The sequence below is a fragment of the Phyllobates terribilis genome, unplaced genomic scaffold (genome assembly GCF_046119375.1).
Source record: "Phyllobates terribilis strain yellow unplaced genomic scaffold, ASM4611937v1 Scaffold_13__5_contigs__length_258822181, whole genome shotgun sequence".
NCBI lineage: Eukaryota > Metazoa > Chordata > Amphibia > Anura > Dendrobatidae > Phyllobates > Phyllobates terribilis.
The window spans coordinates 121,909,994-121,922,388 of record NW_027362773.1 but is presented as its reverse complement, the minus strand read 5'-3'; the positions used below and the strand labels follow the sequence as shown (position 1 = coordinate 121,922,388).

Here is a 12,395-nt window from a genome sequence, read left to right as displayed (position 1 = left end):
TCAAGATCAAGGTACAGGAAGGGATTATGATCAATTGAGCATGGATTGTATAGGAACATATAGGACGGCTATAGTGATAATTTAATAAACGTTATGTAGTCAGTTTTTCTATGATTACATTTTGCTAAAAATACAGAAAGCAGTGAGTGTAAAAATTATGCAACGGAACAGAACATCGGAATGGCGGCAAATAGCGTCTTATTTCTATGCTTCATTTAACCAACTTCCATAAATAGCCAAACCAGAAAAACTGCAATTTACTACATGATTTATATGGACTAAGACTTAAAAAGCAGAACTCCAGGCTCATTAGCCTCAGTGTATGTATGGAAATGACCGTGTAATCTTCATTTTCTCACTGGTGGTTTATTTACTTGAACTTTATAAATCTTTCTATCTTTGCCGTAATGGAAGTCAGCTCTCCGTACACTGACATCCTGGTGAGCTCGTGCTGGGCTTGTGTTTATATATCTAATCTATGCACCCAGAGCTGCAGTGTAAAGTATGAGGGACAAACTGAGCTGCAGAGTGAGCCTCTGATGAGACACGAGGTGTGTTTTAGGCTTTGCTGACTTGTGAGACTCTCTATCGCAAGAAGAAACAGTACCTGATTCCTTAAAAAGAATCTATCAATAGATTTTTGCTATGTAATCTGAGAACAGCATGGTGTAGGGGCTGAGACACTGATTCCAGTGATGTGTCACTTACTAGGCTATGTTTTGCTGTTTCAATAAAATCAGTGTTTTATCAGCAGGGGATTTTTATTACAGAACTAGATGTCACATGCCTTCTAGTCCAACCACGCCCCCAACACTGATTGGCAGCTTTCTGTCAATGTACACAGAAGTCAGCCAATCAGTGGTGTGGGCGGGGTTATACACAGCTCAGCATTCCGAGATCTAGCAGAGAAAACTGTGATCGTAACAAAATGACAGCAAGCTGACAAAATATTCCTGTGATACTGCTATCTATAGAAAAGCATTAAGCAGCTTCAAAAGCGCTGCAGTCAATCCATTCGTTCGCTTTTCCTTTTCATCGCTACATGCTGGGATTTCAAAATAATTTCAGAAAGTTGCCGCTACTTTTTACGCTACCTTCATAATGAAAATCGATTAGAAATTCCATGCAAATTTAGCATCTGTTTTACAATTTAACCCTTTGCTCCAGAAAAGTCTTGAAAGAATTTCAATACGTCTATTCCATACATTGTAGGCTGCATCCTATAGTAGCGGCTTTACAAAGACAGAAGAGCATCAAGAGATTGTTTCATTCTTACACAATTTTGGAGCTTAAAATGATGGAAACTCAAGTTCATTTCATTATTTTAACGTGTCTTTAAAACAGTACTGGTGATAGCTGGGTATGCAAACTTCTGATGGCCCCCCATAAAGACCCCCATATACAAAAAAATGAAAGTTGGCAAATTAGCCAATTTCGATAGGACCGACTGTGCATCTTTTATGAAGTCTCTCGACTCTTCCGCAATAGACGATGTTGATGGAGAGAAGTGCACTGGAGTTGGAATTTTAACACCCAATCCTTTTGTTTTCTCCTCTCTCCCCATTGATAAAACATGAATATTTTACAGAACTGAGTGCTTATGTGTATGAGGGAATCAGGCGTGATAGCAGTTTGTGAAACGTGTGAGGTTCACATTGTGAAGTGAACCCACTAAGCCTCAGCAGATCCGCGTGGGTACATGGACCCCTGCGTTGGTGCAGCTGGCAGGATGGCACATGGGGAGCGAGGACGTGGCACACTCAGGAATCTTGGGAGCAGCAGGGGGGGTGAAGTGGAAGTCAGCAGGGAAATAAGCAAGTTAAAACACAGAAGGTGGAGCACACCAAATTAAAGTCTTGAATCTCAATCCTAAAACACAGATGTGTGTCCTGATGGGCCTTAAATAGGATCATGGAGATGATGTTACTGAGCCACGCCGGACAACCTGCAAAACCCGACGTGGAGTACAACAGAGGGCAGTATCCTGAGTTGAGGGAAGCAGAGCCGAGGATACGAGGAACATGTGGGTACGAAAAAAAAATGTTCGTAAGATAGCTACAGTTGTGCTGAAAAGTTTACATACCCAAGCAGAATTTTTCCTTTCTTGCCCTTGTTTCAGAGAATATGAATAATAACTAAAAAACTTTTTCTCCCCTCATGGTTATTGGTTGGGTGAAGCCATTTATTGTCAAACTACTGTGTTTTCTCCTTTTAAATCTTAATGACAACCAAAAACATCCAAATGACCCTGATCAAAAGTTCACATACCCCATTTCTTAATACCGTGTATTGCCCCCTCTAACATCAATGACAGCATGAAGTCTTTTGTGGTAGTTGTGAATAAGGTTCTTTATTTTCTCAGATGGTAAAGCTGCCCATTCTTGTTGGCAAAAAGCCTCCAGTTCCTGTAAATTCCTGGGCTGTCTAGCATGAACTGCGTGTTTGAGATCTCCCCAGAGTGGCTCAATGATATTGAGGTCAGGAGACTGAGATGGCCACTCCAGAACCTTCACTTTGTTCTGCTGTAGCCAATGACAGGTCGACTTGGCCTTGTGTTTTGGATCGTTATCATATTGGAACGTCCAGGTGCGTCCTATGCACAGCTTCCAAGCTGATAAGTGCAAATTTGCCTCCAGTATTTGCTGATAACGTGCTGCATTCATCTTTCCTTCAACCTTTACCAAGTTTCCTGTGCCTTTGTAGCTCACACATCCCCAAAACATCAGAGATCCACCTCTGTGCTTTACTGTAGGAATGGTGTTCCTTTCATCATAGGCCTTGTTGACCTCTCTCCAAATGTAACGTTTATGGTTGTGACCAAAAAGTTCAATTTTGGCGACATCGCTTCAAATTACATTGTTTCAGAAGTTTTGAGGCTTGTCTCTGTCCTGTTTGGCGTATTGTACGCGAGATACTTTGTGGCATTTGCACAGTAATGGCTTTCTTCTGGCGACTCGACCATGCAGCCCATTTTTCTTCAAGTGCCTCCTTATTGTGCATCTTTAAACAGCCACACGGCTAGTTTTCAGAGTCCTGAATTTCAGCTGATGTTATTTGTGGGTTTTTCTTTGCATCCCGAACAATTTTCCTGGCAGTTGTGGCTGAAATTTTTGTTAGTCTACCTGACTGTGGTTTGGTTTTTACAGAGCCCCTCATTTTCCATTTGTTAATCACAGTTTGAACGCTGCTGATTGGCATTATGAATTCCTCGGATATTTTTTTGTATCCCTTTTCTGTGTTATACAGTTGAACTACCTTTTCCCGTAGATCCGTTGACAATTCTTTTGCTTTCCCGATGACTCACAATCCAGAAGCGTCAGTGGCTGGATGAAGGATGCAAGAGTCTGTCTGGATCCCAGAAACTCACTCAGCTTTTATGCACACACACTGATTACAAGCAAACAGGTCACAGGTGAGGATGTTACCTTTAGTAGCTATTCAAACCCATTTGTGTCAAATTCTGTGCATGTTATCAGGCCAAAATCACCAGGGTATGTGAACTTTTGGACAGGGTCATTTGGATGTTTTTGGTTGTCATTAAGATTTAAAAAGAGAAAACACAGTAGTTTGACAATAAGTGGCTTCACCCAACCAATAACCATGAGTGGAGAAAAAGTTATTTTGTTATCATTCATATTCTCTGAAACAAGGCCAAGAAAGGAAAAATTCTGCCGGGGTATGTAAACTTTTGAGCACATCTGTATTACATGTGTATGGCCAACTTAAAGGAAACCTGTCAGCAGGATTTAGCCCTATAACTAAAGGCATGGCTATAATGGTGCTGAGATGCTGATTAATCTGATACCTGATGTGAAGGGATCCGCTGAGTGGTTGTTTAATACTCACCTTATTGAAGTTTTCAGAAAATGATGTCTTGTGTGCTTTGGGGCGGGACTTGGGGGCAGGGTCCTCTCATCCTTCTTCGCCCCCACCTCACCAACCTCCTCTGCTTCTTGTACAGGTCACTGATTATTCAGTGACCTGCCTCCTTTTTAAAATTCAGCGTCGCCGCCATCATTTTGTGGGCGGCGCATGCGCAGTGTGAGCCGGTGTATGTGCAGATCGAGATTTTGTTTCTTAACTGAACTGAGATCTCAATCTCCAGCAGAAAAAAAAGAGAAAAATTAGCTGGGTAGAAAGGCAAAATGAGCAACTGTAAGTACACAGTGCTATAGAATATGATGAGTGCAATATATTAAGAGAATGGAAACTTTGATGGGAGGAAGAGGGCTTCTTTAAAAACAGACTTGCTGAATCCCTCTAAGCTCTATGTCGAAACAGGAAGTCTATTTTCCCTACATGATTCATCATTAGAACTACAATTCTACATCACTGCAAAGTCCCTGAGAGGGGTGAGGAGCGGAGCAGCTGTGTCAGACGTTAAAGAGAGGGTGGAGCTGGGCTGCCGGGGACTTTGCAGTGATGTAGAATTGTAGTTCTAATGATGAACCATGTAGGGAAAAGAGACTTACTGTTTCTACATAGAGTTTAAAAAGATTCAGCTAGTTTTTAATCACATGATATCATAGACCTAATGGAAAAGAGAAGAATTAGCTGGGTTGAAAGGCAAAATGAGCAATTGTAAGTACACAGTGCTGTATAATATGATGACCGCAGTATATTAAGAGGATAAAAACTTTGATGGGAGAAGGAGGAGCGCTTCTTTAAATTAGCCATACACATGACAAAGCTGTTGCTCACACATTCGCCCATATAAATACATCAGACACGGTTATCCTATAACACTATAGTTTTATTTTCTTCATCTATGGAGCAGCGAGTTGGAGAGTCAGGAGACGCCCACAAAAAAAGCTTGGTGTAAAATGCCATGTAAAACTTAGTGTAAATCTCTCAGAGACAGTGGTGGGACATTTCAGGGGCCCTCAGGCAAATGGATTTGAGTAAAAAAAAAAAAACTGGTCAGTGCAATTGGTTCAGTTGACCTTTTATGTATATGTTTTTATTTATGTTCCTATGTCCCTCCTTTCTACAATCTGTTTATCCCTTCCCTTTTCATCCCATTTTTCTTGTTACATATACTACACCTCTCAAAAAAATAAAGGGAACACTCAAATAACACATCCTAGATCTGAATGGATGAAATATTCTCATTGAATACTTTGTTCTGTACAAAGTTGAATGTGCTGACAACAAAATCACACAAAAATCATCAATGGAAATCACATTTATTAACCAATGGAGGCCTGGATTTGGAGTCACCCCCAAAATTAAAGTGGAAAAACACACTACAGGCTGATCCAAGTTTGATGTAGTGTCCTTAAAACAAGTCAAAATGAGGCTCAGTATTGTGTGTGGCCTCCACGTGCCTGTATGACCTCCCTACAACGCCTGGGCATGCTCCTGATGAGGTTGCGGATGGCCTCCTGTGGGATCTCCTCCCAGATCTGGACTAAAGCATCCGCCAACTCCTGGACAGTCTATGGTGCAACGTGACGGTGGTGGATGGAGCGAGACATGATGGCCCAGATGTGCTCAATCGGATTCAGGTCTGGGGAATCGGCAGGCCAGTCCATAGCTTCAATGCCTTCATCTTGCAGAAACTGCTGACACACTCCAGCCACATGAGGTCTGGCATTGTCCTGCATTAGGAGGAACCCAGGGCCAACCGCACCAGCATATGGTCTCACAAGGGGTCTGAGGATCTCATCTCGGTACCTAATGGCAGTCAGGCTACCTCTGGCGAGCACATGGAGGGCTGTGCGGCCCTCCAAAGAAATGTCACCCCACGCCATTACTGACCCACTGCCAAACCGGTCATGCTGAAGGATGTTGCAGGCAGTAGATCGCTCTCCACGGCGTCTCCAGACTCTGTCACGTCTGTCACATGTGCTCAGTGTGAACCTGCTTTCATCTGTGAGGAGCATAGGGCGCCAGTGGCGACTTTGCCAATCCTGGTGTTCTGTGGCGAATGCAAAGCGTCCTGCACGGTGTTGGGCTGTGAGCACAACCCCCATCTGTGGATGTCGGGCCCTCATACCACCCTCATGGAGTCGGTTTCTAACCGTTTGTGCAGACACATGCACATTTGTGGTCTGCTGGAGGTAATTTTGCAGGGCTATGGCAGTGCTCCTCCTGTTCCTCCTTGCACAAACGGGGAGGTAGCGGTCCTGCTGCTGGGTTGTTGCCCTCCTACGGCCCCCTCCGCATCTCCTGGTGTACTGGCCAGTCTCCTGGTAGCGCCTCCAGCCTCTGGACACTACGCTGACAGACACAGCAAACCTTCTTGCCACAGCTCGCATAGATGTGCCATCCTGGATGAGCTGCACTACCTGAGCAACTTCTGTGGGTTGTAGAGTCCGTCTCATGCTACCACGAGTGTGAAAGCACGCACAACCAACATTCAAAAGTGACCAAAACATCAGCCAGAAAGCATTGGTACTGAGATGCGATCTTTGGTCCCCACCTGCAGAACCACTCCTTTATTGAGGGTGTTTTGATAATTGCCAATAATTTCCATCTATTGTCTATTCCATTTGCACAACAGCAAATGATTGATTGTCAATCAGTGTTGCTTCCTAAGTGGACAGTTTGATTTCACAGAAGTTTGATTTACTTGGAGTTATATTCTGTTGTTTAAGTGTCACCTTTATTTTTTTGAGCAGTGTATTTCTATGTATATTCCCTTATGTGTGTATTCTAACCCTTCCCTTAAAAATTAATAAAAATACTTTGAAGAAAAAATAGAATTTGTCTATTGAATAGAAGCACAGTTATAAAGTGTAGCCAAATGTTATAAAGTGTATCCAATTGTTATGTTATAAAGTGTACCCAAATGTTTTAGCGTGACTCCACACGAGCTGCAGGATCTGGTCTGGATGTCGGTCTTACATTCTAGGAATGGTGTCATGAAATGAGTCTGTAAAAGCTGTTATGTAAGTCTCTGTTATACAGCGCTGTATATGTTTGGACATGTTTTCATTTACTGTAAAAAAGTAGGTGCCACCAGAACTACTACGCGTGCCATTAGAAATACTTCTCTTTGTGCTAAAATGTTTGCCAGGATGTATGTAATAAAGATATTGAGGCATTTTTCAAGTGCTTTTAAAAAAGATTGCACATATTAATAAAAACATTTTTTTCTCTAGAAACAGTGCCCCAGCTGTCCATAGGTTGTATGTGCTATTGCAGCTGCACTCCATTTACTTAAAGGGAACTTGTCATGACCTTTGTAGTATCGAAACTGCCCCCATTGCGTTGTTAGTGTTGCAATGTGCAACTTTTCATTAATATCAGTGCTAATATAATGTTTACAAAGCATTTTATATGTTTATATCCTACCTGCTCGTTTAGTCATAGGGGTGTGATTTCTCGCATTTAGTCAGGGTTGGCGCCACCTACGCCATTTGAATTATGCCGCGCTTGCGCAATATGTCATGGCCAGCCGCGCTTGTACCACTGGGAGCCCCGCATGCGCTGTGCCGAGCGGCACGGGATATCCGCCGCACCGGCTGCTGTGGAACGCATAATGTGTTCCACAGAATGTCATTTACACCGCGCCGGCTAGAATGGAACGCAAGACACGCACCACCACCTCACTTCCGCCGCGTCAACGCTCCAAATGACGTCATTTCACGGCAGATATCACGTCATGACCGACATGGTAAATGTCCATGACTCACTTTGAATCTGAGCGTGCGCGTCAGGCCTCACTATCCCCACTTTATTGGCGCGCACCTAAGGTACTTAAATGGAGTATCACATATGCACACTGGCACGGACATTCTCTCCGTTGGAGTTATATTTATGTCTCACTCCTGCCCTCTTACCCATTGAGGTTCTCTCCTAACATGATCCCCTGATGAAGCCCAAACTAGGAGGGGGAGAAATGTGTTGGGACTGGTGGCACCGTTAGTGCCACGATTTGGGGCATTTGGACACGTTGGTTACAGTCTGCACTTTTTGTGCCAGTATCTGCAATATCTGGGATACGACAAACGTTGAGTCATCAATCACAGATACGTCTTTTTGATTTTCTACTTGGCACCAAGCTGATTTGCCGTGGCTGTTACTATTTATTAATATGCAGTTAACATCTTCGATATATATTTATAGAGAATCTCTGAATTATACAGTTTCTGATCTGGGTCTAACTTATTATATAGAATTGAGTGTATCTTGTGGTTATCTGTACCAATTGCCCAGGTTTGGCCCCTTCTGTATATGTTTTTTGCTATAGGGGCAGATCGATGTCCTCCTGCTATAACAGAACCATTAGCACTGTTGCACTTTATTATAGTTCTTACTTGCTTTTGTATTAACTGATCAATACCATTGCTACAAGGGGATGATACCAGGTTACCGGGCATTACTGCACTTTATTGTTGTTAATGTTTCATCAACATCTGAACCGCCGTTTTGAGACTTATAAAAGCAGCTTATCTAAATGATACTGATATAGATATGACATAGTTTCATCTCTTATTAACAGTTAAAAACTCTCAATAACTGCACCAACGGCACTGCTGCTATCTACCAACTGCGTATATATTGTTATCAATCATTCCCCCATATCTACTGAGAAACTGTGTAATTACCGCTTTTTTCTAATTAGACTCTAATTAGACTAATTAGGCAGAGAAAACTATTAAGAAGCAGAATACCATTTAGATCTTTAGGCAAAGAAGACTGCTAAGAAGCAGAATACCATTTAGATCTTTAGACGGAGAAGACTATTAAGAAGCAGAATACCATTTACATTTTTAGGCAGAGAAAAATGTTAAGAAGCAAAATGCAATTTAGATCTTTAGGCAAAGAAGACTGTTAAGAAGCAGAATACCATTTAGATCTTTAGGCAGAGAAAACTGTTGAGAAGCAGAATACCATTTAGATCTTTAGGCAGAGAAAACTGTTAAGAAGCAGAATACAATTTAGATCTTTAGGTAGAGAAAAAACATTCTCTTACAAACAACTATTCAGTTATGGCTCACTGTTAGAGTTTCTGCCTTCCATATTAGAGATCCTGTGTTTGAGTGCTGGGAAAAAAAAAGCAGATAAAAAAAAGCTGAAAATTAGTTAAATACACAAAGGCATCTACTGAGCAAAGTCAAATGCCCAGAGGAAAATCTACACTGGGAGATGATTGAACAGCACACAGTCTGTTATAAATAAGAAACTGTACTGCTAGGAGCATCATACAGCATATAGTGAAACCAATGTATCAGCACCAAGAGGGATAAGGAGAAAAGAAAGGGGCACAAGTGAGGCAAAAAAAATCTCAACTCTCTTATTGGATTCACTTTTTTCACACCTGTCATATCACTAATAGAAATAGCGTGATGCTCTGGCATTTGCCCGAGTTGGCCAGGTGCTTCCAGCCCTGTATGGACGACATAGTGGCTCCCACTGAGCTAAATAAACTGCTTTGATTAATGGGACACCAAGGAGTAGTTTAATTCCACTCATGTATAATTATACCTTTTCTTATTAATTAGATACCTGCATGTTTCAACTTCAGGTGCTGCAAATGGGGTACAGAATCTGCGGCTATTAGCAGGAGAAGTTAGGGAACTACACGTAAGCAACCCAAGACCCACATGTCAAAGAATTAATGTAAAACATAAACTGGATTATCCGGGTGACTACATGCTTTGATACAGATGACACCACAAGCTTTTGTTGTTTACAAGGTCTCATATAATCTCATGTCTTTGCTCTCCATAGAGGAAGACAGGCCTGTGTCTCTCTGTCAGCTTTGATAGCTTTTGACATAAGGTAATAAAATCCTTCTAGACATTCAATCATTTTGACGGGGAGTCTTAAACAATATTAATAAAAAATTAGGTCTACTGGTAAAAAAATGGAAATTATTTTTTATTTACAGCATGTCACTAAAAAACATAAATGCCATACTATACAGTATATCTGAAATTTCTACTGTAGTAAATTGTGGGAATTTCAAGTGTAAAAGTTTCAAGCTCTCCCACCCGTATTTACCATGATTCTAAATATTATATAAGAAGTAGTAATAAAAAAATAAGAAGAACAAAATATTTCTATTTTACCTTTTTTTTTCCTCTCACTTGAGGGATGCCAGAAAGATGTTACAAGATAACAATTGAAAACCAGTTTAAACCCAGCTGGGAAGAAGCGTTCTTATGGGATTCCTGGAGCATAGCTTGCTTGATCTGGGAGGATTACAAGTGGAATAAACTGATTTAGGTGCATGCTACAATCTTACTAAACTTCTTTATAATTAAAACTGATACATAGCTGTAACTTTTTTGCAACTAGCTTATTTCTTCCCCGTCTGTGGGATAAGAGGAATATATGGTATCACTACTGTGTACTGTGAGGCAAGCTTAATGAAGAAGTACATATTGCTAGAATTTGCAAAAAGCATAGGGTTTCTTCAGATTTTAATATGTTCAAGATTTCCTTCTGGATTACTCAAAGGTATCTCCATGCCATTAATGATGGTGAAACTGCAATATATTGCAATACTTAGTCTTAAACACGGAGAAACCTGGTTTCTTCATTTTTTCATATTAATGCTTCTTTGCTAAGTGGGTCAACTCTTCCAAAAAGTTAGCCATTCCTGTGATCAGCTGATTGCCGGACGGCTACTCAACCCCCTGCAGATAACAGCTGATCACTGGAGGAGCTCCAGCTGATCATACATTTCCTATCACTGCTGGGGAAATGTATTTCTTATCAAATGAATGGACTGTCAGTGTCCATGTAATGCATGGATGGGCCGGGTCCTCCAGAAACATATACCCTAATGACGTCCATAAGCGATTATAGGGTAAGTTGACAGTGTTGTCTTTATGAGACTATTCCTTTAAAGGGGTGGTTTGAAATTCAAAGTAATTTTCATTCTAAATCCTTATCTATTTAGTGCCATAATCAAAACTATTTTGTAATATACTTGAATTAAAAATGCCCTATCCTACCCTCATTACACTATCTAATTCCTTTTTTCACTTCATTTTTGATGACCCTTTGTTTGAGAAACCCAATGCATGCTGGGATACTCAAATAAAGCATCATCATCATCATAGGTTACTGACGCAGTCTCTGCCACCTCCCTGAAATGAAGCATCATCAGTGATGCTCATCTCAGGGTCTGGGATAGTCATTGTGCGATGTGCACAATGACAGCACACTCTCTATTGCCGGCTCAGATCAGCAGTAATAAACCTGCAACAGAGCACGTTGTCAGAATACCCGTTATGCAGAGACCAGTGATGTCACTTGTGGGGGCTGTGCTCGTCTCTGCACACCGGGTGTTCTGACAATGCGCTCTGTAGTCTGCTTGTTACTGTTGATCTGAGCCGGCAAAAAAGCGCGCTGTCATTGTGCACATCACACAATGCATTGCACGCAGGGACTAGCCCAACCTGTGATACAAGCGACACTGATGACACTCCACTTCAGGGAGGGGACAGAGGCTGCAATTGTGACCACAGCCTCTGCCCCCTCGTGATGCTTCGTTTGAGTATCCCAGCATGCACTGGGATTCCCAAATGAAGCATCATCAAAAAGGAGCTGGACAAAATAGAAAAGCAGTTAGTGTAGTGAAGGAAGGATAGGGAGTTTTTAATTCAATTACATTAGAACATAGTTTATATTATTGTCACTAAATAGATAGGGATTTAGAATGAAAATAACTTTGGACTTCGGACAAGTCCTTTAATATTCCAATGTTAATTTTTTTTTAATGTATTTAGAGTTCAGATTTTGGACATATTTTTCCCTAAAAATAAGGACATCATCATTCTGATCACCTATTTTACCGCTTCTCAGTCAACAAGCCTAAACAATGAATCAAATCTTGGAGAAAGACCTTAGGATTTTTTCAAAATAAGACAAGGCTAGAACTGTTCCCATGATGGTACATACATGCCTTTGACATTATGGCTGCATAATAAAACATTCATCTGGATATGAGATGTGGAACATATGAAATGCCTTTGATCATACCAGTGTCTCTGGTGCATCTTTTAAGTAAGCGAAAGCTTATGCATTTTCAGAATCTGAAGAGCCCTCTGTGTGCTCACAGGGGAGATTAGAAATTTTAAAGAATATGTAATAATGTGATGCAAAAGAAAAAAAAACATTCATTCTAGCAATAGATGGGAGAACATTACAAATACAATCATAAAGAAACTACAATATTATTATTTGTTACAAATAATGTTATAAATTATATGCAACGGTGAAGGGGCTGTCTGAATAAGACATCCTTGGGAAGTTTTGACCAGCCACATATTCCTCTTAAAGAAGCGCTCCCTGCACAGAATTCAGCAAGTCTGATTTTAAAGAAGCACTCCCATCAAAATTGTTATCCTCTTAATATATTGCAGTCGTCATATTATATAGCACTGTGCACTTACAATTGCTCATTTTGCATTTCTCCCCAGTTAATTCTTCTC

The 12,395-nt window shown here is 41.1% G+C and overlaps 1 protein-coding gene across 3 annotated transcripts in view; it reads right to left on the bottom strand.

Annotated features, from left to right (window-relative positions):
* CHRM1 (cholinergic receptor muscarinic 1) overlaps positions 1 to 12,395 on the bottom strand; it is a 214,035-nt gene that overhangs the window by 77,623 nt on the left and 124,017 nt on the right. The window contains exon 2 of one of the 3 annotated variants that reach the window (XM_073659519.1): positions 10,023 to 10,145. The exons of 1 other annotated variant lie outside the window; for it this stretch is intronic. The gene's annotated coding sequence lies outside the window, so the exon portion shown is untranslated. Of the gene's footprint in view, positions 1 to 8,923; positions 8,942 to 10,022; positions 10,146 to 12,395 lie in introns of those variants that run through there. One more of the 3 variants, XM_073659523.1, reaches the window with a different exon arrangement.